This window comes from Anomaloglossus baeobatrachus, chromosome 10 (genome assembly GCF_048569485.1).
Source record: "Anomaloglossus baeobatrachus isolate aAnoBae1 chromosome 10, aAnoBae1.hap1, whole genome shotgun sequence".
Classification (NCBI taxonomy): domain Eukaryota; kingdom Metazoa; phylum Chordata; class Amphibia; order Anura; family Aromobatidae; genus Anomaloglossus; species Anomaloglossus baeobatrachus.
In genome coordinates this window covers 48626092-48649456 of record NC_134362.1, presented here as the reverse complement: position 1 = coordinate 48649456, position 23365 = coordinate 48626092, and the positions used below count along the sequence as shown (strand labels likewise).

General features: G+C 50.7%; 1 protein-coding gene across 3 annotated transcripts in view; it reads left to right on the top strand.

The window, feature by feature from the left end:
- The first annotated feature begins 6898 nt into the window (after positions 1–6898).
- STX5 (syntaxin 5) overlaps positions 6899–23365 on the top strand; it is a 47585-nt gene continuing 31118 nt past the window's right edge. The window contains exon 1 of one of the 3 annotated variants that reach the window (XM_075325820.1): positions 6899–7006. The gene's annotated coding sequence lies outside the window, so the exon portion shown is untranslated. Of the gene's footprint in view, positions 7008–7135; positions 7213–23365 lie in introns of those variants that run through there. The other 2 variants (XM_075325822.1, XM_075325821.1) reach the window with 2 other exon arrangements.

Genomic DNA, 23365 nt, shown 5'->3' with positions numbered 1-23365 from the left:
CCTGGAAGTCACTCAGAAATCCCACTGCTGCCACCAAAATGTCAGGAAACCAGGAGAGGGGGGAAAAGGACACCCCTTTTCCCCAAAGACGAGACTCGCTCTCTAGCACCCCCTTATCGTCCGACCAATTGTGGAATTGACAGACGATAAGCAATGAGGCTGCTATTCTACTACTACACCGATGATTGAAGGGTTCCCGGTGAGAGTAAGGTATAAATTCCCCCGACTCCTGCGAGCGGAATATATCTATTCCTCCCCTGATCTCACTGGTCGCCCCACAATGATCCTTGGCATAAACTCGCTGCCACCAATCGATTATGATAACTATTAAACTGAGCGCACGGACATGGGTATCGAAATAAAAGAAACAGCTCAAGATTAAATTATATATTATTATATATTTAATCGCCTTAAGGGCACACTATATACTACAGTATATACAATATGGAATTTACAGAATATGTATGTCAGAATACATTTACAAATAAGCTATGGATCACAAACAGATATTCCCTAGCTGACATGGGGGGGGGGGTGCTGTGTAGCCACAGGCTTCCTGGATCTTCCCCCACATGTATCACATGAGGACACCTGAAGAAGAACAACCCAAAATGTCCGCACTGTGGTTATCAATTTGGTTACATTCTATGTCCCCTCCCACCGATGACCTCAGACTGGGCTGGCCTTCTACTTATCTAGGGAAATATGTGTTAAGTGCATCTGGCCCTCATGAATCTGAATATATGCCTATCTAATTTGATTTGATTGAAGCTAGGTCATAAACCTGAAGTTCCCCTCCCACCTCCTGTGCAGGACAATTTACTCTGTAGGGGGTGTGCTGGCTAAGGAACGGTCCTAATTGCATTTTGCACCTTGAGTTCTAACAGAGCTGCAAGGGGGTTTGGGGATATGTACAGTGACAGCTGACTATCCTTTGTCATAACTCTCATAATATATCTCAGCATAATCCTCACAAGTGCCATTATACGGTATCATCACTCGCACCCATGTATGGGTGCAAGTGAACTGTCATTCACAGCATGCTGCAATTGTTTTCTCAGTCCTCATAGATTGAGAGATAAGTCCCTCCCTCTCCTCCGCAGCTGTGCTCCGATCGCAGGATCGGATCATAGTATAATGACACTTGGCTCATGCTCGCAGTAGAGCGGGAGCCGAGGGTCATTAGCATATTGTATCCGATGCTCTTGCATCCATTTCCATACGCTCATGTGGCCCCAGCCTTATAGTGCCATTGGTTACCTCCTCATTTTTAACTATCCTGGATAGGATAACTATATCATTTTGGCAGGGGGGGAACACCCGGCTAATAACTGGATGTAAACCGTCTACAGAGCAGAACGCAACAGCTCAATAGAAGATTTAGTGGCCACTTACAAGTGCTGCAGAACAGATTATATTGTAATTAATAGAAGGTAAGCAGCACTACCCGGCAAAGACCGTAACACAATATTAGCCTGACTGTCTTGATTCACGTTTACGGGATTTAAGCAAGAGCTGTGCCATCAGTTCCATGGACAGTGAATTGAGCGGTGGTCACACATGCATACTACTGTCATATTTACACATCCTAGAGGTCGGACCTCCAGTGATCACCTATCCTGCGAATAATGTATTTAGTGGGAAGAATCCTTTTATACTGGTTTCACACCTATTTTATATTTGTGGTCTGTATTTCCAGACCCAAACTTTGCAGTGTTATATACAGTGCCATGAAAAAGTATTCATACATTTTTCAACAAACAAATGGATTTTATATAATATATCAACACTAAGTAGAAAGTATAGTTTAAGAAAATCTGTCACAAGACTTTTTCCACCTAATCTGAGAGCAGCATAATGTAGGGGCAGAGATCCTGATTCCAGCGATGTGTCACTTACTGGGCTACTTGGTGTAGTTTTGATAAAATCACTGTTTAACCAGCAGTAGATTATGATTAGAGGACTACTTGGCGTGCTGCAGGTAGTCCAGCATATTCATGAGCTCTGTATAACTGCTAGATCTGCAGCAGAGAAAACATTGATTTTATCAAATTGACAGCAAACAGCTCAGTAAGTGACACATCACTGGAATCGAGGTCTCTGCCCATACATTATGCTGCTCTCAGATGGGGGAGCAAAAGCCTGGTAACAGATTCTCTTTAAGGCAGAGCTCACATCAGCGGTATTTTGCAGCAAAACCGGATCCGGTACAAAAGCGTTTCAGTTCAATTCATTTACAATGGAATCGCGGCAAGATGCGGTCACATGCGGTTGTGTATGACGCACACAACCGCATGTGACTGTATCTTGCCACGATTCCATTCGAAATGAATTGAACTGAAACGCATTTGTACCGGATCCGGTTTTGCAGCAAAATACCGCTGATGTGAGCACTGCCTAAGAGTAATCTGACCAGAGGACATTACTCTACATGCCCGCTTTGTCCTCTACATGGACTGTAGAAGAAGGTGCTCTCGTCACGAGACCAAAGCAGAACTTTTTGAGCTAAATGCAAAACACTATATGTGGTGGAAAACTAACACTGCACATCACCCTGAAACCACCATCCCCACTGTCACACATGGTGGTGGCAGCATCATGCTGTGGGGAGACTTTTCTTCAGCAGGGAAGCTGGCAAGAGTTGTGGAAAGATGGAGCTAAATACAGGGTAATCTTGGAGGCAAACCTCTTAGAGGCTGCAAAACACTTGAGATTGGGGCGTAGGTTCACAATTCAGCAGGACAATGACCCTCAACATACTGCCAGAGCTACAATGGATGGTTTAAATTGGAGCATATTCATGTGTGAACAGCTCAGTCACAGTCCAGACCGAAATCCCATTGAGAATCAGTGACAAGACTTCAAAAATTGCTGATCACAGACGTCTCCATCCAATCTCAGATCTATTTTGCAAAGAAGAAAGGGTAAAATGTAGAGTTGAACGAGTATCTAACTACTCATACTCGCTATACTCATAACGAGTACTGTCTAATACTCGCGGATTGATTCTGAATAGCGTGTGCAATGCAAGTCAATGGGGAATACTCGCAATGTAACAAGTGACCTGAATGGCGCACTATTCACTACTCGCACGAATAGTACAGAATTCGGGTTAGGGTGGAAACACATCTATGCGAGTAAAATCGGTCCGACTGGGCTGAAAAAAACTCGGCTGATTTTAGTTCACGTTAGATGCGAGTGCAACGCAAGTGTGATGCCATTTCTGAATAAATTAATTTTACTAGCGTGTGTAATGCGTGTGTAATGTGTATTTTTTACTATGTCATCTGCCATTCAGCGCTGCTACATGGCCGCTGACAGCAGACACAGACAGCCATGTAGCAGAGCTGAATGGCAGATGACAGCAGACACAGACAGAGCCGCACAATCAGAGTGAACTCGGGTGAACTTCACCCGACTTCATTGTCATGCTGCGGCTCTGTCTGTGCCGCGTCCTGATTAGCGGTCACCAGTGAAGGGCTCACCGGTGACCACTAATCCCTCGAGTGACTGAAGTTAGCAGCCCTCTCTCATACTCACCGATCCCCGGCGCGGTGCTGCACGGCATTCACACTGCTCCGGCGGCTTTTACTATTTTGAAAAAGCTGGCCGCTCATTAAACAATCTCGTATTCCCTGCTTTCCCCGCCCACAGGCGCCTATGATTGGTTGCAGTGAGACACACCCCCACGCTGAGTGACAGGTGTCTCACTGCACCCAATCACAGCAGCCGGTGGGCGGGTCTATACTGTGCAGTGAAATAAATAAATAAATAAATAATTTTAAAAAATGGCGTGCGGTCCCCCCCAATTTTAATACCAGCCAGATAAAGCCATACGGCTGAAGGCTGGTATTCTCAGGATGGGGAGCTCCACGTTATGGGGAGCCCCCCAGCCTAACAATATCAGCCAGCAGCCGCCCAGAATTGCCGCATACATTATATGCGACAGTTCTGGGACTGTACCCGGCTCTTCCCGATTTGCCCTGGTGCGTTGGCAAATCGGGGTAATAAGGAGTTAATGGCAGCCCATAGCTGCCACTAAATCCTAGATTAATCATGTCAGGCGTCTATGAGACACCCTCCATGATTAATCTGTAAGTTACAGTAAATAAATACACACACATGAAAAAATCCTTTATTAGAAATAAAAAACACAAACACATTCCCTCATTACCAATTTAATAAGCCCCAAAAAGCCCTCCATATCCGGCGTACTCCACGGACCTCCAGCGTCGCTTCCAGCATGAAGGTGACAGGAGCTGCAGAAGACACCGCCGCTCCGGTCACCTCCACACAGCAACTGAGGTGAGTAGCGCGATCGGCTGAGCTGTCACTGAGGTTACCCGCTGTCACTGAATCCAGCGGTGGCCGCGATTATTCTCAGTGACAGCTCAGCTGATCGCGCTACTCACCTCAGTTGCTGCTTGGAGGTGACCGGAGCGGCGGTGTCTTCTGCAGCTCCTGTCACCTTCATGCTGGAAGCGACGCTGGAGGTCCGTGGAGTACGCCGGACATGGAGGGTTTTTTGGGGCTTATTAAATTGGTAATGAGGGAATGTATTTGTGTTTTTTATTTCTAATAAAGGATTTTTTCATGTGTGTGTTTATTTACTGTCACTTACAGATTAATCATGGAGGGTGTCTCAGACGCCTGACATGATTAATCTAGGATTTAGTGGCAGCTATGGGCTGCCATTAACTCCTTATTACCCCGATTTGCCAACGCACCAGGGCAAATCGGGAAGAGCCGGGTACAGTCCCAGAACTGTCGCATATAATGTATGCGGCAATTCTGGGCGGCTGCTGACTGATATTGTTAGGCTGGGGGGCTCCCCATAACGTGGAGCTCCCCATCCTGAGAATACCAGCCTTCAGCCGTATGGCTTTATCTGGCTGGTATTAAAATTGGGGGGGACCGCACGCCATTTTTTTAAATTATTTATTTTACTGCACAGTATAGACCCACCCACCGGCTGCTGTGATTGGGTGCAGTGAGACACCTGTCACTCAGCGTGGGGGCGTGTCTCACTGCAACCAATCATAGGCGCCTGTGGGCGGGGAAAGCAGGGAATACGAGATTGTTTAATGAGCGGACGGCTTTTTCAAAATAGTAAAAGCCGCCGCAGCAGTGAGAAAGCCGTGCAGCGCCGCGCCGGAGATCGTTGAACGGTGAGTATGAGAGAGGAGGGGAAAATGACCGACAGACTGTGAGAGAGGGACAGAGATAGTGACGGACCAACAGAGAGAGAATAGAGACCGAGAGGGAGAGACCGACTGACAGAGAATAGTGATTGACAGACATTGGGAGACCGCTCGTTTCCAGTGTTTTAGGAAACATGCGAGAAATGTATTTAGAAAATCGGATGTCACTAGGATGGTGTGAGTGCCGTCCCATGACATCCGATTTTTTACACGCTCCCATAGACTTGCATTGGAGAAACTCGCAGTAGAAACTCGCAAAAAAGCAGCATGCTGCAATTTTTTTCTCAGTCCGATTCGGACTGAGAAAAAAAATCGCAGATGAGAGCTGAATCATTCACTAACATGTGTCCGATTCCAATGCGAGATTTTCTCACATTGCTCTACTGCGAGAAACTCGCAAGTGAGAAGCAGCCCTTACTCATTACTTTGCGAGTTTTCCCCATTGACTTGCATTGCACACACTATTCGGAATCAATACGCGAATATTAGACAGTACTCGTCATGAGTATAGAGAGTATGAATAGTTAGATACTCAACTCTAGTCAAATTTGTAAAGCTGGTAGAGACATCTCCCAAAAGACTTACAGCATTATTTGCAGAAATACATGTCACAATTTTCAGATTTAGATTTTTAAAATATTTAGAAAACCAAATATCATTCCTTTACACTTCACAAATATTTAGGTGTGGAAATATCACATAAAATCCCAATGGAATGCATTTAACCCCTTCACGACCAAGGACCTACCTAAGGGGTCAATTGTATTTCATTGGGACTAGTTGGATCACGCTGTCAAACTCTGACAGCGGGATCTAATCCACGCCGGCGGTGAGCGAGCCATTTTCCACTCCCACTGGTGGCCACGTGACGTGATCACAAGGCGCAGATGAGTTCCTGACAGCTCTGGGTCAGCTGTGAACGCTGCCTGAGTGCCGGCATTCACAGGTGAAAAGCATTTGTGCTGTTCAGAGCCATGCATGAGTATGGCTCTGTATATGTGATTGGACAGTACCAGCTTCAAGTCCCCTAAGAGAACTAGTAAAAAATAAAAAAAATAAAATAAAAAACATTGTAGGATTGCACTTTTTTTGCAATGTCCCCGCACTTGCAATTATTTTCCACTACACTATACGGTACAATGAACGGTATCATTCAAAAGCATGTCTTGCGAAAAAAACCAAAAAACCCTCACATGGCTAAATTGACGGAAAAATTAAAATAAAAAAAAAAAAAGTTATAGCTCTTGGAAGAAGCGAGGATGAGGAAACGAAATCTCACCCAAGCAGTGAAGGGGTTAAGTTTGTGGATGTATTGTGAAAGAAAAGAAAAAAAAAATCGCATGGGGGGTGTGAATACTTTTGCAAGGCTCTGTATACCTATGGGGCTGCCGAGTGTGGGTCCACCAATATAAACTGGAGTGAGCCAGAGTTACACCGCCATTGAGTTGTTGTTTTTTTTGCAGTTCTCCCCGAACTAGAACATGTTCATAGCAACAGGCTGTTATGGCAGAACTATGGTACTTTCTATCTCTGGGAAAAGTCCCACGTCCAGCCTGCTCCTTGCTCCCCTTGATTAGCCCACCCACCAGTGGCCGGAGACCACTTGCGCCAGGAGGACGCCACACACACCCACCACTTCCGGGTTTTTCACATGTGCCCGCCTCCTCTTCTCCTACGTCATCAGTGCGCGCCGTGAACTTGCACAGGAACCAGTGACGTGTGAGTACGTGGCGCTGACGTCAACGAAACCCCCGGCACAGACTGAGCGACAGCGGCGACCGGTGAAACAGACGGAGAAAAGAAACGTGAGTACGGACAGTGTGTTTGGCGTCGTCTGTACACAGGGTTCCGGTGTAAGGGGACGGCGCCATTACTTGACGCTCCGGCTGCTATCGTGGTTTATTTTGATGACGTCATTAGAAGGGGTCGCCGGGCTGGAGGGCAGGAGTTGTCAGGGCGCTCAGTGGATGCAGGAAGGGTCCTTGTGTCCGGTGTGACCTGAGTGTGCCCGGTATGTGGCGGCCGCTCTTCACATTTTTGTGCTTTTCTTGTGTCAGGAGTCAATAAGCAGCGAAATCTGTTTTGCTTTTACAGGAATTCCCCAGGATCACACAGCTGTGTGACTGACTATGGACTGGGTTTGTTTTCTCTAAGGCTGGGGCTTCTCTAGGGGTATTGGGGGGCCATGGTGTGGTGGGGGGACCTTGGTGCCAAGAGGCTGAGGGGCATCAGGTTTTGTCCCTGTGGTGACGTATAACAGAACCACTGTGACAGCCACCTACAGTACCTGTGTGCCCCAAACATCTGTCAGTGCACAGGATCTCACACATCTACGTGAAATGTTTGATTTTTGTTTATCACATTGACCTAGTGAGTAAAATGGATGTATTCAGACATGACAGCTCTGAGAGTGGGACCCAGGGCAGGTCCGGCGCGAGAGTGGGACCCAGGGCAGGTCCGGCGCGAGAGTGGGACCCAGGGCAGGTCCGGCGCGAGAGTGGGACCCAGGGCAGGTCCGGCGCGAGAGTGGGACCCAGGGCAGGTCCGGCGCGAGAGTGGGACCCAGGGCAGGTCCGGCGCGAGAGTGGGACCCAGGGCAGGTCCGGCGCGAGAGTGGGGACCCAGGGCAGGTCCGGCGCGAGAGTGGGGACCCAGGGCAGGTCCGGCGCGAGAGTGGGGACCCAGGGCAGGTCCGGCGCGAGAGTGGGGACCCAGGGCAGGTCCGGCGCGAGAGTGGGGACCCAGGGCAGGTCCGGCGCGAGAGTGGGGACCCAGGGCAGGTCCGGCGCGAGAGTGGGGACCCAGGGCAGGTCCGGCGCGAGAGTGGGGACCCAGGGCAGGTCCGGCGCGAGAGTGGGGACCCAGGGCAGGTCCGGCGCGAGAGTGGGGACCCAGGGCAGGTCCGGCGCGAGAGTGGGGACCCAGGGCAGGTCCGGCGCGAGAGTGGGGACCCAGGGCAGGTCCGGCGCGAGAGTGGGGACCCAGGGCAGGTCCGGCGCGAGAGTGGGGACCCAGGGCAGGTCCGGCGCGAGAGTGGGGACCCAGGGCAGGTCCGGCGCGAGAGTGGGGACCCAGGGCAGGTCCGGCGCGAGAGTGGGGACCCAGGGCAGGTCCGGCGCGAGAGTGGGGACCCAGGGCAGGTCCGGCGCGAGAGTGGGGACCCAGGGCAGGTCCGGCGCGAGAGTGGGGACCCAGGGCAGGTCCGGCGCGAGAGTGGGGACCCAGGGCAGGTCCGGCGCGAGAGTGGGGACCCAGGGCAGGTCCGGCGCGAGAGTGGGGACCCAGGGCAGGTCCGGCGCGAGAGTGGGGACCCAGGGCAGGTCCGGCGCGAGAGTGGGGACCCAGGGCAGGTCCGGCGCGAGAGTGGGGACCCAGGGCAGGTCCGGCGCGAGAGTGGGGACCCAGGGCAGGTCCGGCGCGAGAGTGGGACCCAGGGCAGGTCCGGACGCAAGATGCAACATTATTCATATCACAATTGCATGTATAGAGGTATTAATGATAATATTGTGCTGCTGGATATGACGCGATCACTTTAGTCAGATCAGTTCTCCCCTAATTATATACTTGACCGCTTATTTTTAAAACTTCCTTTTAGATGATACTTTTTACCTTGCATATTTCTCTGGAACTGACATTGCAGTGGGGACCATTATGGGGGAAATGGAGCCAAAAATGGGAGTCGCAATCAGACCTGGACTGGGTCTAGTTAGACCCGACAGCTGCCTTGTTGGGATGGATGGCTTCCTCTCTGCTTACTAAACTCCGGTTATGGAGAACACAAAATAAACAAACTATGCCTCTGTGAATATCTAGCCTGGCACCCAACCACTGGTTGTATGATTTTTCTGCTGAGCCTTGTTTTGGTAGCTTTGTAAACAAATTACTTTACTTCATTTGTACTGACCCTAAAGGCCACCATACAGAGTAGATTAATGGTGGCCAAGCCAGGATCAGCCGACCATGTAATGTGTATGCGGCCTCTTGACTAGCACCCTTACAGAGGAATTAATGAGGTTCTCCTGTGAAGATAAAGTATCACCATAACTTATATCTCAGTTCCAGTCTTAGGCTGGGTTCACACATAGCGACTGCTACAACGACGTCGCTGTTACGTCACCATTTTCTGTGACGTAACAGCGACCTTGTAAGTCGCTGTTATGATCGCTGCTTCGTTATGATGACGTTATGATTGCTGCGATCATAACGTCGCTACATGTGCAGAGAGCAGGGAGCCGCGCACACTGCTTAGCACTGGCTCCTTGCTCTCCTAGCTACAGTACACATCGGGTTAATTAACCCGATGTGTACTGCAGCTACATGAGCAGGGAGCCGCGCACACTGCTTAGCGCTGGCTCCTTGCTCTCCTAGCTACAGTACACATCGGGTTAATTAACCCGATGTGTACTGCAGCTACATGTGCAGAGGGCAGGGAGCCGCGCACACTGCTTAGCGCTGGCTCCTTGCTCTCCTAGCTACAGTACACATCAGGTTAATTACCTGATGTGTACTGCAGCTACATGTGCAGGGAGCCGGCATTGGCAGCGAGAGCGGCGGAGGCTGGTAACGAGGGTAAATATCGGGTAACCAGGGAAAGGGCTTCCCTTGGTTACTCAATGTTTATCTTGGTCACAGCTTTCCGCAGCTGCCAGACGCCGGCTCCTGCTCTCTGCTCGCTTCATTTCGTCGCTCTCTCGCTGTCACACACAGCGATCTGTGCGTCACAGCGGGAGAGCGCCTTTGAAGAAAACGAACCAGGGCTGTGTGTAACGAGCAGCGATCTCACAGCAGGGGCCAGATCGCTGCTCAGTGTCACACACAGCGAGATCGCTAATGAGGTCACTGTTGTGTCACCAAAACCGTGACGTAGCAGCGATTTCGGTAGCGAACTCGCTATGTGTGAAGCACCCCTTACCCAAGCGATCGCACCGATCAGCCGGACAGGCCACAGTTATCCATAGAGTGACAGTGTACATGCCTGACCGCCGCTCTTATCCCTCCCTATACGGTTTTCTTCGCTTGTTTTTTTTTCCTGCAGCCCCATAGAAAATGAAGGCAGCATCAGTTGTGTGATAAGTTATCACCTACAGACAGTTATCTTCACTGGAGAACCCCATTAAGGATCAGACATGTAGGTAAGCAGACACAAAGATGTCTACCCATGAAAAAATATTTGCATTCTTGACCTGAGTACATATGAGTATGAAGGGTCGGGATTGAAAGCCATTGGCCAAACGAGCTTATAGCTTGATGAGTTAATTATGGACTGATTTATTTTTTTGCTTACACTTGAATTGTGAATTGTGTTCGGCAAAAAAGAAAACAAATCCATAAACTACTCTCAAAATGGCAACAAAGCCATAAGAATAAGGCTATAAAATCACCATATGAGTGGTTTCCAATGGCACCACATTGGGATTGATCAGGACTAACCACAAAAAGAAACCAAAAAACTTTCATCCCACGACCCTCAGGGTCAATAGTATCCTATCAGAGATGAGCAGCGGCTCCTTCCAAAGAAAGTATTGTAGGAAGTATTATGAAAATAGCGATCAGAGTTGGCAACCCATCATAAACAATTAACAACAATACATAGGCAAGGAAGGTAGACTTATGTATATATATATAATATATATATATATATATATATATATATATATTAGAGATATTTCTATATCTCTCATAATCAGGGGGAGCAAACAAACCGGACCCCCTGAGCAAACAATACCCTGAGTAGGTATTTGGGTATAAATCAGAATTTATTCCATAAAACAAAAGGGACATAAATATAAGGTACAGAGCTAAAGCAAATGTGTTCTGTGTGTATATATACATGGGTGCATGACGCGTTCTACGTCATTCACACTAACTGGCATTGAGGTCCTGCGCAGGCGCACTTTGATCTACCCTGAGCAGGGCAGATCAAAGTATTGTAATGCGCCTGCGCAGGACCTCAATGCCGGCGAGTGTGGATGATGTAGGACGCATCATTCTCCCAGGCTTCAGAAGGAGAAGGACAAAGATGGCCAAAAGAGGAGGCACCGGTACCGGAGAACGGAGACACCCGTCTGCACCGCCCCTTAGGTGAGTATTATAAAGTGATTTTTACGTTCTACACAGCGGCCTGGGCTCTTATATACAGTATGTTAGAATGCTGTATATAAGAGCCCGGAGGTGGTGGCCGCAGCTTACAAGCTTAAAATCTGGTGACAGGTTCCCTTTAAAACAGGTTGGGTTTTTTTTCTGGTATTTTTAAAATTGGCATGAAATAAAGCAGCCTGTGAACATACACGAACGCTTTCATATAGCTTCAGTGTTGAATGTCTTGGGTTAAGTCTTCATGAACTTTCCGGATTTACTTGCGGATAACATTTTTCCTAGTTAAGCAATGTAAATTAAACAGAGATCGTATTCTTCTTGCCTGGATGTTTGCGTAATGCGTTGTTGGCAGGAAAGCATCAATTCATAAGTTTATTGCAATAATGGAGGGGTGTATGGGGCCTGTGCACAATCAGTCAAAAATCTTTGCACAAAAATTGTCGTGAAACAGCAAGTCGCACAACGTCTCTGAGCCTTGGTGACTCGTCGCTGTGCAGACCTCATGTTCTGCGTTTCTTGCAGCTTTTTCAATTCAGTGTTCATGTAAATCAAGAAAATACTCATTGTCTTGCCAGATAAAATTACTGTATTTTTCGTTTTATAAGATGCACCTCAAATCTAGATTTAAAAAAAAAAAAAGGGGGTGTCCATCTTACCAGAAGGGGGGGGCAGCAGCGATGGTAGAGCTGGGTCACAGGAGGCAGGGGTGGTGCTGGAGTAGGGCAATGCTGCAGTGGGCACTGCTGGACTAGGGCGCCGTGGTGGCTGTATAGAACGGGTTAATGTGGCAGGTGTCACAGATGCTCCGTTGGCAGTTTGGGCTTCAAAGAAATAATACCCAGAGCCGGCGCGTGCGCAGATTGAGCTCTCAGGTCAATGACAAGCCGAGATATCCTCTGCGCACATGCCACTTCCGGGCACCGTTTTCCTTAAGTCCGCCGCTGGGCGATCAATGGGCCGTAAGCGGCGCAGATGAGATCTTCAGCCGAGAGCTCCATCTGTGCATGCGCTGACTCTAGGCGCCATTATTTGAAGCCTGCATTGCCAACAGAGCATCTCACCTGCCTTCCTCTGCACAGCCCCCTACCGCGGCCAGCTTGGCCCCCCCTACCGCGGCCATCGCGGCTCCCCCCTACCGCGGCCTGCGCGGCCCCCCCTAGCGCGGCCTCCCTCCTACCGTGGCCAGCGCGGCCCCCCCTACCGCGCCCCCCTACCGCGGCCAGCACAGCCCCCATTCTCCACCTCTCTTTCACATTATAAGACATACCCCTCATTTCTTTGTCGCTCCATTGGGAGACCCAGACAATTGGGTGTATAGCTTCTGCCTCCGGAGGCCACACAAAGTATTATACTTTAAAAAGTGTAACCCCTCCCCTCTGCCTATACACCCTCCCGTGGATCACGGGCTCCTCAGTTTTATGCTTTGTGTGGAAGGAGGCACACATCCACTCATGCATTCTCATACTAGTTATGTCGGTTGGAAGAAAAGAGGGCCCCCACGGGGCCCCCGGCATGTTCCCTTCTCACCCCACTATGTCAGCGGTGTTGTTAAGGTTGAGGTACCCATTGCGGGTACAAAGGCCGGAGCCTCATGCCGTCTCCTTCACCATCCCTTAGCGGCTCTGGGAGAAGTGGGATCCTGAACGGTCATCCAGTTGCTGGGACCGTGCTCCCTCCGCAGCCCCTGTGGGAATCTGCCGGACCGGAGTATATTCAACCTCAGGGAACGGGCCCTGCAACTCTAAGGTACTCTGTGTCCCCATTGGGTAATGTGCAGGAGCGCACCTTCGTCCCGGACGCTGCGGCAGCTGCTGGATTGTGAAGACCGGCGGACTTCCGCGCCGACCGTGCCTGCTTGTCGGGCGCGGTCTCAAATTTAGTCCCCGGCTTCATCGCGGCCTAGTCGCAAAAATCCCGCCCCCGGGCCTGCCTGTCAGGGGTAAGGGCGGGACTGCCGACCTGACGTCGGATGTGAGGGCTGGAGCATCCTGCATGTTTCCTCCCCCCTCACTGATCACTGTGGGGACCCCAGATTCCCGCACTTTCCTGGCGCCGCCCACGGCTCCACTCCTCCCCTGAGATCTCCGGCAGCCATTTTTTGGGCATTCTGCCGGTGGAGGATTCTCAGGAACAGCTCTGCAGCTCCGGGGGACCTAAGGCAGGGAATCTGGAGGCACACACTCCGCTTGTTAGCGGTCGGTAAGCCACACCGGTCACCCGGTGCTGGTCCCCCCTAGGGTGCCGGAATAGATACGTATTTATATATATATTTCTGTTCGGTCGGGCCCTGTTTTTGCCCATATACCCTCAGTGATCATTCTCCTAGGAGACAACAGCATGTCGTCCACAAGGAGCAAAGCTGTTAAGGCTCAGGGTTTTTTTGCGGCCTGTACCTCTTGTGGGGCTATGTTACCTGTGGGTTCCACCTACCCTCACTGTGAGCAATGCTCGACCCCTGTTTCACTTGCTCAGCCGGAGCCTCGGTCACTAGTGGACCCCTCGGCTCATGTAGACCCCCCTGCTCCCCCTGTCCAGGCGGCAGGGACAGAGTTCGCCTCTTTTGCTGAGAAACTCTCTGAGTCACTTTCACAATCCATGGCTCAGTCTATGGACAAATGGTCTGCCAAGCTGCTAGAAGCTTTGCAGTCCAGACCGGTCCTTACACAGGCCCCGGCCCCTGTTGGATCGTCACCTCCAGGCCCCTCTCGGTCCGAGCCGCAGCGCGCTCCCAGGTTGAGCCCTAGGTCCCACGCGCAGGACTCCTGCCAGGACCACAGTCCTAGTCGGGCTAAGCGGGCTCGCTGGGAATCTTCCCCGACTTCTTCACGCTGCTCGGGTTCCCAGCTTGAGGACTCTCTGGTGGACGAGGCGGACGTCGCAGCTCAGGGCTCTGACCCTGACGTCGCCCTTAACCTTGATACACCTGAAGGGGACGCCTTAGTGAATGATCTTATCTCGTCCATCAACCAGGTGTTGGATCTCTCTCCCCCGCCTCCTACTGTAGAGTAGTCGGCGTCTCAGCAGGAGAAACACCAGTTTCGGTTCCCCAAACGTACACGTAGTGCGTTCTTCGATCACTCTAACTTCAGAGACGCTGTCCAGAAGCCCAGAGCGGTTCCGGACAAGCGCTTTACTAAGCGCCTCACTGACACGCGTTACCCCTTCCCCGCTGAAGTCGTTAATGGGTGGGCTCAATGTCCCAAGGTGGATCCTCCAGTCTCTAGATTGGCGGCTAGATCTGTGGTATCGGTGGCAGATGGCTCATCGCTAAAGGATGCCACCGACAGGCAGATAGAGCTCCTGGTGAAGTCCATCTATGAGGCCACGGGCGCGTCTTTCGCCCCGGCCTTTGCAGCCGTGTGGGCACTCCAAGCTATCTCGGCTTGTCTGACTGAGATTAATGCTGTCACACGTAATTCTGCTCCGCAAGTTGCGTCTTTGACTTCTCAAGCGTCAGCTTTTTCTTCCTACGCCATGAACGCAGTCCTAGACTCGGCTAGCCGTACAGCTGTGGCATCCGCTAACTCTGTGGCAGTCCGCAGGGCCATGTGGCTGCGCGAATGGAAGGCAGACTCTGCCTCCAAGAGGTTCTTAACCGGTTTGCCGTTTTCTGGCGAATGCTTGTTTGGCGAACGACTGGATGAGATTATTAAGGAATCCAAGGGAAAGGACTCATCCTTACCCCAGTCCAGACCTAAGAGACCTCAACAACGGAAAATACAATCGAGGTTTCGGTCCTTTCGTCCCTCCGCCAAGCCCCAATCCTCTTCATCCAGCAGGCAGGAGAAAGGCCAGAGGAACTCCTATGCGTGGCGGTCCAAGTCACGCCCCCAAAAGGCCGCAGGAGGCACTGCCTCCAAGGCGGCCTCCTCATGACTCTCGGCATCCCCTAACCGCATCCTCGGTCGGTGGCAGGCTCTCCCGCTTTGGCGACGCCTGGTGGCCACATGTTCAAGACCGATGGGTGAGGGACATTCTGTCTCACGGTTACAGGATAGAGTTCAGCTCCCGTCCTGCGGCTCGTTTCTTCAGAACCTCTCCGCCCCCCGCTCAGGCCGACGCACTTTTTCAGGCGGTGGACGCTCTGAAGACAGAAGGAGTTGTGATCCCCGTTCCCCTTCAGGAACGTGGTCGCGGATTTTACTCCAACTTGTTCGTGGTGCCAAAAAAGGACGGATCATTCCGTCCCGTTTGGACCTCAAGCTACTCAACAGACATGTGAGAACCAGACGGTTTCGGATGGAATCTCTCCGCTCGGTCATCGCCTCGATGTCACAAGGAGACTTCCTAGCATCGATCGACATCAAAGATGCTTATCTCCACGTGCCGATCGCACCCGAACATCAACGCTTCTTGCGTTTCGCCATCAGGGACGAACACCTTCAGTTTGTGGCATTGCCTTTCGGCCTGGCGACAGCCCCACGGATTTTCACCAAAGTCATGGCATCCGTCGTGGCGGTCCTACACTCTCAGGGCCACTCGGTGATTCCCTACCTAGACGATCTCCTAGTCAGGGCCCCTTCTCGGGTGGCGTATCAACACAGCCTTACAGTCGCTCTGACGACTCTCCAGCAGTTCGGGTGGATCATCAACTTCCCAAAATCCAAGTTGACACCGACCCAATCACTGACTTACCTCGGGATGGAGTTTCATACACAGTCAGCGGTAGTCAAGCTACCGCGAGACAAACAGCTTTCTCTGCAGGCAGGGGTGCAATCACTTCTTCAGAGTCAGTCACGCCCCTTAAGGCGCCTCATGCACTTCCTAGGGAAGATGGTGGCAGCGATGGAGGCAGTGCCGTTCGCGCAATTCCATCTACGGCAGCTCCAATGGGACATTCTCCGCAAATGCGACAGGAGGTCGGCTTCCCTCGACAGGAACGTCTCTCTTTCCCTTGCAACCAAGACGTCACTTCAGTGGTGGCTCCTTCCCAATTCTCTATCGCAGGGAAAATCCTTCCTACCCCCAACCTGGGCTGTGGTCACCACGGACGCGAGCCTGTCAGGGTGGGGAGCGGTTTTTCTCCACCACAGGGCTCAGGGAACCTGGACTCCGATAGTCTTCCCTTCAGATCAATGTTCTAGAAATAAGGGCAGTGTATCTAGCCCTATTGGCTTTTCAGCGGTGGCTGGAGGGCAGGCAGATCCGTATCCAGTCGGACAACGCCACTGCCGTCGCATACATCAACCACCAAGGCGGCACTCGCAGTCGTCAAGCCTTCCAGGAAGTCCGGCGGATTCTGCAGTGGGTGGAAGCCACAGCCTCCACCATCTCCGCAGTTCACATCCCGGGCGTAGAAAACTGGGAAGCAGATTTTCTCAGTCGTCAGGGCATGGACGCGGGGGAATGGTCTCTGCACCCAGAAGTGTTCCGAGAGATCTGTCGCCGCTGGGGAACGCCGGACGTCGATCTCATGGCGTAACGACACAACAACAAAGTCCCGGCATTCATGGCACAGTCTCAGGATCACAGAGCTCTGGCGGCGGACGCGTTAGTTCAGGACTGGTCGCAGTTCCGACTGCCATATGTGTTTCCCCCTCTGGCGATGCTGCCCAGAGTGTTACGCAAGATCAGGTCCGACTGCCGTCGCGCCATTCTCGTCGCTCCAGACTGGCCGAGGCGGGCGTGGTACCCGGATCTGTGGCATCTCACGGTGGGTCAGCCGTGGGCGCTTCCAGACCGCCCAGACTTGCTGTCACAAGGGCCATTTTTCCATCTGAATTCTGTGGCCCTCAACCTGACTGTGTGGCCATTGAGTCCTGGCTCCTAGCGTCTTCAGGGTTATCTCAGGATGTCATTGCCACCATGAGACAGGCCAGGAAGCCAACGTCCGCCAAGATCTATTACAGGTCTTGGCAAATCTTATCCTGGTGCTCTGATAACGGTTTCTCTCCATGGCCGTTTGCCTTACCCACTTTTCTTTCATTCCTCCAATCCGGAATGGACAAGGGTTTGTCACTCGGCTCTCTCAAGGGCCAAGTATCGGCGCTCTCCTCCGTATTTTTTCAAAAGCATCTAGCCAGGCTTCCGCAGGTCCGCACGTTCCTGCAGGGAGTTTGCCACATAGTCCCACCTTACAAGCGTCCGCTGGAGCTCTGGGATCTTAACAGGGTGCTAACGGCTCTTCAGAAACCACCTTTCGAGCCGCTGCGGGATGTCTCTTTATCACGTCTTTCGCAAAAGGTGGCCTTTCTAGTGTCAGTCACATCACTCCGGAGAGTGTCTGAACTTGCAGCGCTGTCATGCAAAGCCCCCTTCCTGGTGTTTCACCAGGATAAGGTGGTTCTGCGTCCGGTTCCGGAATTTCTCCCTAAGGTGGTATCTACTTTTCATCTCAATCAGGATATCTCCTTACCTTCATTTTGCCCTAATCCAATTCACCAATGTGAAAAGGATTTGCACTCTTTGGATCTGGTGAGAGCACTCCGGCTCTACGTGTCTCGCACGGCGCCCCTGCGTCGTTCAGATGCGCTCTTTGTCCTTGTCGCTGGCCAGCGTAAGGGTTTGCAGGCTTCCAAGTCAACCTTGGCTCGGTGGATCAAGGAACCGATTCTCGAAGCCTACCGTTCTTCTGGGCTTCCGCTTCCTTCAGGGCTGAAAGCCCATTCTACCAGAGCCGTGGGTGCGTCCTGGGCATTGCGGCACCGGGCTACGGCTCAGCAGGTGTGTCAGGCAGCGACGTGGTCTAGCCTGCACACTTTCACGAAGCACTATCAGGTGCATACCTATGCTTCGGCAGACGCCAGTCTAGGTAGGCGAGTCCTCCAGGCGGCGGTTGCCCACCTGTAAGAGGGGGCCGTTTCGGCTCTTATTGAGGTATTCTTTTACCCACCCAGGGACTGCTCTTGGACGTCCCAATTGTCTGGGTCTCCCAAAGGAGCGACAAAGAAGAAGGGAATTTTGTTTACTTACCGTAAATTCCTTTTCTTCTAGCTCCTATTGGGAGACCCAGCACCCGCCCCTGTTCCCTTCGGGCTGTTGTTCTTTTGTGTACACATGTTGTTCATGTTGAATTGTTCTTTTGGTTCATGGTCTTCAGTTCTCCGAACATCCTTCGGATTGAATTTACCCTATACCAATTCATAAGTCTTCTCCTTCCTGCTTTTGCACCAAAACTGAGGAGCCCGTGATGCACGGGAGGGTGTATAGGCAGAGGGGAGGGGTTACACTTTTTTAAAAGTGTAATACTTTGTGTGGCCTCCGGAGGCAGTAGCTATACACCCAATTGTCTGGGTCTCCCAATAGGAGCTAGAAGAAAAGGAATTTACGGTAAGTAAACAAAATTCCCTTCTTTCCTGCCAATTTTTTTTTCTTCTAATCGGAAAACTCTGGTATACCTGCCACCCTCGCTAATTTCCTGCTCTTACCTCTGGCGGATAGTAGGTGCAATGTGTAATGGGCACTGCCTGGTTCTGCAAATCCGCTCCTATTCTCTTGATCACAACTCATCTGATGTTGATGACTTTACTGTTTTTATTGGCTCTTGATTTACACAATGGGGAGATCAGAACAGTTTGCCAAATCCCCACAAGAGAGGAAGAAGGACATGAAATACAGCTGGGGCTACACTGCAATATTTCCGTACACTAAATTTGCAGGCCGAGTGTCGCTGTGTAGCCCCAACAGGAAAACACTATGGGGTGAAGTGATCACAATGGACTGGACAGTTCTTGTATGCAGCAGAAATCATTCTCCATTAAAAGTGAATTTCAGCCTGGTACTCAGGGGTCTTGACCTGAATTTATTTAATGTGCTGTTTATTTTACTCACTTATATAAAGCCATAATGCTTTTTAGACATCACTGTCCCCATTGGGGCTCACAATCTAAATTCACTATCAGTATGTTTTTGGAGTGTGGTAAAATCTCATAAAAACACGGGGAGAACATACAAACTCTTGCAGATGTCGTCCTTGGTGGGATTTGAACCCAGGACCCCAGCGCTGCAAGAACATAGTGTTAACCACTGAGCACCACTGAGCCATTGAAAGAGGCATTAGTTCCTCTTACTGGAGTGTTTCTTCTAATGTTTGAACGAGGAAACGTTTAGTAAGTCCTAATGTTAATGGAGGACTTGCATGATCAGCAATTCCTGATCTATAGTTTGATATGGTCAGTTTTATTTATTGATATTGTTGTGTTGAGAATAGTGTGAGGAGCCCAGCATCATGGCTGTTGCCAGTAGCGTAGGGACAACTAGAGGAACAGGTATCTAAAATAATGTCAGACGGCACCGCTGGGTCTTGTATTTCTGCATAAGAAATCCACAGGGACTTGCAAAGTCTATGAGGGCACTGGAGAGAACGCCAATTTAATGGAATGTGTCCTGGGTGCCCTTTCTGCTTCTTGGGCACTATGAAATGACTATATACAGTGTATGTATAATATACATGTCATCCTCCTGCTGAGGAGCCCCTTCCTAATATGAAAATAGGAATTACTACTTACCGGTAATGATGTTTCCAGGAGCCAACATGACAGCACGGTAGGAGTTGCTCCTTTGACCTTTACAGGGACAGGAAAACGCAAGAGTTTAAAAGCCCCTCCCCATCCCCCTTTCCTCAGTGATTTTTAAAGTACCACACCAGGATGGGAGATAACACCATTTTATTAATGCAGAACGTACAACCATACAAAACACATGCAAACGGGAGGGAAATAAGAGTGCTGTCATGTTGGCTCCTGGAAACATCATTACCGGTAAGGCTAGTTTCACACTACGTCTTTTTAACATCCGTTGAAAACGTTTTTTTTTAGCGGAAGTACGGATCCTGCTTTTACAGCAAATAACGTATGCAAACGCATATGTTATTTTGCAGGATCCTGCACTGGATGTTTAGGGGCGGGCATTGGAGTCATGTGATCGGGAGTGAGGGGAGCTAGACTGGGAGGAGGCTTCTGACAGCTGCAGACGCTGGTAACCAAGGTAAACATCGGCCTTGGATACCCGATATTTATCTTGGTTACGAGTGTCTGCAGCTGCTAGGAGCAGGGCTGCCTGCACACGTAACCAACGTAAACATCGGGTAACTAAGAGAAGTGGTTACGCGATATTTACCTTGGTTACGAGTGTCCGCAGCTCTCAGGTGGGAGAGAGAGGGAGGAGAGGAAGGGGGAAAGACATAGCTAGAGAGAGAGAGGGTGAGGGAGGGAGTAGAGAGATAGATAGATCACGCGAGACTGGTTCTGGGCATGCTCAGTACTTTCTGGGCATGCTCAGTACAAAAGCAGGATCCTGTCTATCAGCATGCCAGCGTTCACCTGCGTTATAGTCAGGATCCAGCAATTTGCAGTATTTGGACGGAGCTCAAAAACGCTACAAGTAGCGTTTTTGAAACATGTTAAAAAACTGCAAGTCACCGGATCCGCACTATAACGCAGGCAAACGCAGGTGAACGGATGTTAACGCGAGTCCATTGCAAATGCATTGAAATGAAAACGCATTTGCACTGGATCCGCTTGTCCGCTAAAATAACGTTAAGGACGGATGTTAAATAAACGTAGTGTGAAACCAGCCTAAGTAGTAATTCCTATTTTCCAGGACGCCACATGACAGCACGGTAGGAGAATGCCAAAGGAATCCCTATGAGGGTGGGATCACAGCCTGCAGAACCTTCCTACCTAACAATGTTTGTTGCTCAGTGAGAAGATCCAGTTGATAGTGCCTACAAAACGTGTGGGGACCAGACCACGTCGCTGTACGGCATATTTGTTCTAGGGACACCCCCGCCCTTTCTGCCCATGAAGTAGACAGAGCCCTGGTGGAGTGAGCCCTAAGGAGAGTGGGGGGTTCGCGACCCGCGTACTGGTACGTATCAGAAATAGTAGACCTAACCCACCGAGACAGAGTTGTCTTAGACACCGTCTTCCCTCGGTTTTTCCCTGCAAATTGTACAAAAAGGGTTGAATCTATCCGCCAGCTCCGGGTAGCTTCCAAATAAGCCAGCACCGCTCTTCTGACGTCCAGAAAGCGAAGGGAATCATCTGTGCAGGTGGCAGAATCGGAACAGACTGCTGGTAAGACCACTTCTTGTTCAAGATTAGACACAGACACCACCTTCGGTCGGAATGTAGGATCAAGCTTCAAAATAATTCTGTCGGGCAGGATCTGTAGATATGGAGGACGAATGGATAATGCTTGTAGTTCGCCTATCCTCTTTGCGGTGGTAATGGCCACCAAAAAAGCCGTTTTGAAGGATAATTGCTGAATGGAGACCTCATCCAGGGGCTCGAATGGTCCCTCGCAGAGTCCCTTAAGAACCAGACCCAGATCCCATGGAGGAACTGTGGATCTAATAGTAGGCCGCAATCTCTGAAGTCCTTTGACGAAACGGACAATCCAAGGATGGGAAGCGAGGGAAGTATCGAAGAAGACACTGAGCGCCGAGATCTGGACTTTAATCGTACTGGGTTTCAGGCCCTGATGGAAACCTTCCTGAAGAAAATCAAGAATCCGAGGAATATCCGGTCGGGCACTGTCTCTTGGTTCCTCACCGAGGAAGGCACAAAATCTAGCCCAGATCCGTCGATAAATCGTTTGGGTAACCGGCTTCCTACTGGCTTGCAGTGTAGTAATAACCGCCGCAGACAAGCCCTTATTCTTCAAGAACCGCCCTTCAGGATCCAAGCTGAGAGATGAAGATTGTGGTGGAGCACTGGACCCTGGCTGAGTAGATCCTCCCTCAGGGGAAGGAGAACGGGTTTGTCCACTGCCATGGTGTTCAGGAGCGAGAACCAGCTCCTTCTTGGCCAAAATGGAACAATAAGGATGACTGTGGCTCTGTCCTGACGGATCTTCTGAAGGACTCTGGAAATCAATGGAAGAGGGGGAAAGGCATATGCCAGTTCCATGACCCAAGGTTGAGACAGCGCATCCACTGCTGCAGGATGGTCGTGGGGATTGAGAGAAAAGAAGTTCTCGCACTTCGAGTTGGCCCTGGACGCGAACAGATCCCAATGAGGCGTCCCCCACCGGGCAATTAGCGACTGGAACACTGCGTTGTGGAGACACCAACCTGCGGGGTCGATCTGGTGTCTGCTGAGATAATCCGCCAGACAATTGTCCGATCCCTTCAGGTGTACCGCTGAAATGGACAGAACAGACGTCTCGGCCCAGCGGAATATGAGGTGTGCTAACGTTTGCAACTGATGATGTCTCGGGCCGCCCTGGTGTCTGAGGAACGCGACCGTTGTCACGTTGTCCGAGAGGACCCGGACATGTTGATGAAGGAACAAGTGCTGTTTGCTGTTGAGGGCCTGCCAGACTGCGTTCAACTCCCTGTAGTTGGAAGAGCAGGCCATCAACCGGTGTGGCCATATCCCCTGGAAAGATACCTTTCCCACGTGTGCCCCCCCAACCTGTCTGGCTGGCGTCGGTAATGAGCGTAACTGACGGCGAGCAGTCCCAATGAACTCCCACTGATAAATGCCTTACGTTTGTCCACCATCGCAGACCGTGTCGGAGCCGAACTGGAAGGACAATTTTTCGGTTCAAGGTGTGTTGGCTGGTCAGCGACCAGTAGCGACCCCCTGGTTTGGAAAGGATCAGTTGTTGAAGCGGTCTTGAATGGAACTGGCTCCACCGGACACATGGGATACATGACGTCATCAGACCCAACACCCTCATAGCCTCCCGGATAGTGCATTTCTCTTGACTTTGGAAGGCCCGTATCCTGTGTTGAAGTGATATTATCTTTGATGCCGGTAAGAATGACATTCTCACATCCGAGTCCAGTAGTATGCCGAGGAAAATTTTTCTGGATTCTGCCAGTAGATTTGATTTGTGAATGTTCACCATCCACCCCAGACTCTGGAGGTGGAATAGAGCGAGCTCCACCTGGTGGGACAATTCTCCTGGGTTGGCTGCAATAAGGAGGAGATCGTCCAGGTAAGGAACGATGGTGACCCCCAACGTTCTGAGGTGGGCCACTACCTCTGCCATAACCTTTGTGAAGGTTCGGGGAGCGGATGATAGGCCAAAAGGAAGACACCGGAACTGGTAGTGATAGATTACGCCCTGTTTTTCCAAAGCAAACCTCAGGAACTTTTGACTGTTCGAGTGTATAGCGA